Source organism: Triticum dicoccoides, chromosome 4A, assembly GCF_002162155.2.
Source record: "Triticum dicoccoides isolate Atlit2015 ecotype Zavitan chromosome 4A, WEW_v2.0, whole genome shotgun sequence".
Lineage (NCBI taxonomy): Eukaryota > Viridiplantae > Streptophyta > Magnoliopsida > Poales > Poaceae > Triticum > Triticum dicoccoides.
This window is the reverse complement of record NC_041386.1, coordinates 450,548,104-450,553,342: the sequence shown is the minus strand read 5'-3', so window position 1 is coordinate 450,553,342 and position 5,239 is coordinate 450,548,104.

Genomic DNA, 5,239 nt, shown 5'->3' with positions numbered 1-5,239 from the left:
GTGATTCAAGTATTTCTCGGAATACCGGGGAGTTACGGGAATACATGGAAGAAGTATTGGGACTCATGGGCCAACTGGTGGAAGACAGGAGGCAGGGCGCATGACCCCCCCAGCCCAAACCAAATTGGACTAGGGGGCCAGCCCCCCTTTCCTCCTTTCCTCCCTCTCCTTCCTTCTCCCCTTCCCCCTTCCTTTCCTCCTCCTAGTAGGAGTAGGAAAGGGGAGTCCTACTACTACCAGGAGGATGACTCCTCCTCCTGGCGCGCCCTACAGGGGTTGGCCGGCCTCCCCCCTTGCTCCTTTATATACGGGGGCAGGGGGCACCCTAGAACACACAAGTTGATCATTGATCCCTTAGTCGTGTGTGGTGCCCCCCTCCACCATAATCCACCTCGATCATATCGTAGCAGTCCTTAGGCGAAGCCCTGCGTCGGTAGCAACATCATCATCGTCAACATGCCGTTGTGCTGACGGAACTCTCTCGTGAAGCTCTGCTGGATCGGAGTTCGTGGGATGTCATCAAGCTGAACGTGTGCTGAACTCGGAGGTGTCATGCGTTCGGTACTTGGATCGGTTGGATCGTGAAGACGTTCGACTACATCAACTGCGTTCTCATAATGCTTCCGCTTACGGTCTATGAGGGTACGTGGACGATACTCTTCCCTCTTGTTGCTATGCATCACCATGATCTTGCATGTGCGTAGGATTTTTTTTGAAATTACTATGTTCCCCAACATCAGTTCTGCTTTAGATTCACCTTCTGTTATAAGAAAACTTGCAACACCACCACATGCTATTAATTCAGATATGTCGCAAGTTATTGATGATGCTACTTATGCTATGGATAATGCTTATGATGATGCTAGTACCTTGCTTAATGATGATGTGCAACTTGGTGACTTTCTTGATAAACAAATTGCTAGAGTAATACAACATGATGTTGTTGAATCTGATGATGAGCTTGAAACTGAAACTCCTGAAACACCTTCTAGAACTAGTCTTCCTAGATATGAATTTCCTAAGGTACCGGAAGGTTATGTTATGAGTGAATAAACAACTAGAGATATTCTTGCTTGCAGAGATAGAGATGATCTAGAGAAATTATCATGCAAGTATAAAGAAAAATCTCTGAATGCTAGAATGAAATGTGATCCTAAGTTTGATACTTCACCTATTATTGATGATAAGGGTTATGAATTCTCTGTCGAACCAGAGTTAATTACTTTGGTTGAATCTGATCCTTTCCATGGTTATGAAACTAAAACTGTTGTGGCACATCTTACTAAGTTGAATGACATAGCCACCCTTTTTACTCATGATGAGAAAACTCGCTATTACTTTATTCTCAAATTATTTCCTTTCTCATTAAAGGGTGATGCTAAATCTTGATACAATACTCTTGTTCCTGGTTGTGTGCATAGTCCCCAGGATATGATTTATTACTTCTCTGAAAAATATTTTCCTGCTCATAAGAAACAGATTGGGGGAGGCTTTGCCAATTACTTAATGCTTTGCCTGATCCTCCTCTTAAGAAAAATGAAATACTTGATATCTTCTATAATGGACTAACCGATGCTTCTAGGGACTTCCTAGATAGTTGTGCTGATTGTGTTTTCACGAAACAAACTGTTGGGCAAGCTGAAAAATTATTGAATAACATATTGAAAAATTATGATGATTGGACTCTTCCTAAACCACCGGCTAAACCCACTCTGAAGAAGAGGGGTATATTATATCTCAGTCCTGAAGATATGCAAGAGGCAAAGAAATCAGTGAAGGAAAAAGGTATTAAAGCTAAGGATGTTAAAAATTTACCTTCTATTGAAGAAATACATGGGCTTAATACACCACCACTGCCTAAGGTGGTAGAGGTAAATTCTCTTATGAAATTCAGTGATAATGACAATCCTCTCAATATGTGTCCTAGTCAATGCCTTTATGAGTTTGAAAATTATATTAGAAAACAAGATCACTTCAATGCAAATGTTATGAAACAATTGAAATACAATTCTGATATGATTGCTCATTTGAGTGACCTGTTATTTAGAATATCAAATGATGTTAGAGGTGTTGGAAAGCATGCTTCTATGGTTCAAACCCATCTAGAACAAGTTGCAAAATCTCAAAGAGAGTTGCTTGATGAAATGAATAATAATATGCATGACTTTGATGTTAGAGTTGCAACTAGAGGAGGTAAAATGACTCAGGAACCACTTTATCCTGAGGGACACCCAAAAAGAATTGAACCAGATTCACAAAGAGCCAACACTAGTGCACCTAGTCCGTCTAGAAATAAAAAGAAAAATGATAGGACTTCACATGCTCCTAGTGAACCTGAAATAGAGAAACCTCCTGACATAGATAATAAAGTTTCTATCTCTGATGCTGAAACTCAGTTTGGTAATGAACATTCACCTAGTGATAATGAAAAAGACAATGTTGATGTTCATGAAGACTCTCGACCAAATAATAAAGAACTAGACGATGATGTTGAGATAAAACCACCTGTTGATCTTGATAACCCACAACCCAAGAATAAAAGATATGATAAAATAGACTTCATTGCTAGAAAACACGGTAAAGAAAGAGAACTGTGGGTTAAAAAACCTATGCCTTTTCCACCTAAGCCAACTAAAAAGAATGATGATGAAGAATTTGAACGCTTTGCTGAAATGTTGAGGCCAGTCTTTTTGCGTACTCAGTTGACTGATATCTTGAAAATGCTTCCTTATGCAAAGTATATGAAAGACATCATCACAAATAAGAGAAAAATACCGGAAGCTGAAATCTCCACTATGCTTGCTAATTATACTTTTCAAGATGGAGTACCTAAAAAACTTGGAGATCCGGGAATACCAACTATACCTTGTTCTATCAAAAAGAATTATGTGAAAACTGCTTTGTGTGATTTAGGAGCTGGTGTTAGTGTTATGCCTTTCTCTTTATATAAAAGATTTGATTTGAATAAACTCACACCTACTGAAATATCTTTGCAAATGGCTGAAAAATCAACTGCCATACCTATCGGTATCTATGAGGATGTGCCCGTTGTTGTTGCTAATGTTACTATTTTGACTGACTTTGTTATACTTGAGATGCCCGAGGACAACAACATGTCGATTATCCTTGGTAGACACTTCTTGAATACTATAGGGGCTGTTATTGATTGCAATAAAAGCAAGGTCACTTTTCATATCAATGGTAATGAGCATACGATGCACTTTCCGAAGAAACAATTCCAAGTGACTGGTATTAATGTTATTGAAAAATCTCCGACAATCACTATTGGAAGTTCTCAAATACCTCTACCTACTGTCAAAAAGAAATATGAAATGCTCATTGTTGGGGAAATGCATATCCCCATTGAGGTAACTTAGTGATTTACGGAAGTTCTTCGGTTTCATGCTAATCGAAAGTGGTTGTTAATAAGACCTGATCAACCTTATTAATGGATCATTTTTGAGCAGTATGAAGTTGATGAATTTAGTAAGCACTACCTTCTGTCCCTACTTTTTATTCTCTGTTTCCATTAGTTAAATAAAATAAAATGCCATGTTTTGTCTGTTTTCTGATTTTACCGTGCTATAAAAAAATGACCCAAAAACAAGATTCTCATAATGCCCTGAAAATTTAATACGATTTTTTCTGAATATTTAAGAATTTTTGTTGCAAATAACATCAGAGGGAGGTGCACCAGGTGGGCACAACCCACCTGGATGCGCCAGGATCCCCAGGCGCGCCCTGGTGGGTTGTGGTCCCCACGTGGGCCCCCTCACTTATCTCTTCTTACCACATCATCACCTACCTCTGGAAAAAATCTCCATTGCTCTCTCTCCCATGTTCTTGCTCTCAAACCCGTGGATTTTGATCTCTTTGCTCGAAGCTCCGTTTCCGAAACTGTTTCGAGGGATTGTTGCTTGGTATGTGACTCCACCGTTTGTCCAATTAGTTTTTGTTTTAGTGGTTTATATTTTGAACAATTATCTACTCTTGGTGATGTTGTAGATGAGCTTGCATGTTGAATTCTTAGTGTTCTAAGTAGTTTGAATGCTTGTTATGGCCTCTATGTATCCCTATGAGTAGTTGGTATCATTTTTGTGAAGTTTTGTTGAGAAAATTTTGTGGGCTAACAAAATTTCAGAATTTTGTTCATAGGAAAACCATGAGTATCTTTAGGAAGTTTGGCTCTAAGAAGAACTCCAAGGGTGTTATTGGGGAGTCATCTGATAGTGATCTCCATCCTCGGCGGTTGGCGGAGGTATGGCTGTGCGAATGGCCGCACACCCCGTTCCTGGAAGAGGCTGGAATCCTTCAGGAGTTCATGCAATATGCTGCTAATGCTGGCCTCACCGACTTCATTGCAGATGAGTGTGAACAACACCAAATCCTCACAAAAATCTTTGTTCAAAGCTTTACTTTCCTGCCTAGGAATAATCCTCTTGAAGTGAGCTTTGATTTATATGCTGAAAACCATCAGATACCACTTACTGAATTTTGTAACATATGCATGATCCCTTCTGATGAGAGCTTGGCTGAGCCTAAGCTGGTTGAGTTTGAGGATTTTTATCGCACTTTGATAGTGGGAGATGAGAGAGGGGTGTCAGCTATCACCGCCATTGGCTTGCATTTTCCTGCTGTTCATTACTTTGCTCTTTTCATCGCAAAATGCTTGCTTGCTAGGGAGAAGGTGGGAGCGCTTGCTACCTCTTGAGCATGCGTTGGTTTTCCCTTGAAGAGGAAAGGGTGATGCAACAAAGCAGCGTAAGTATTTCCCTCGGTTTTGAGAACCAAGGTATCAATCCAGTAGGAGACCACGCGCGAGTCACCTCGTACCTACACAAACAAATAAGAACCTCGCAACCAACGCGATAAAGGGGTTATCAATCCCTTCACGGCCACTTGCAAGAGTGAGATATGATAGAGATAATAATAATAAGATAAATATTTTTGGTATTTTTATGATATAGATTGAAAGTAAAGATTGCAAAATAAAATAGATTGGAAACTTGTATGATGGGAAATAGACCCGGGGGCCATCGGTTTCACTAGTGGCTTCTCTCAAGATAGCATAAGTATTATAGTGGGTGAAAAAATTACTGTCGAGCAATTGATAGAATTGAGCATAGTTATGAGAATATCTAGGTATGATCATGTATATAGGCATCACGTCCGTGACAAGTAGACCGACTCCTGCCTGTATCTACTACTATTACTCCACACATCGACTGCTATCCAGCAT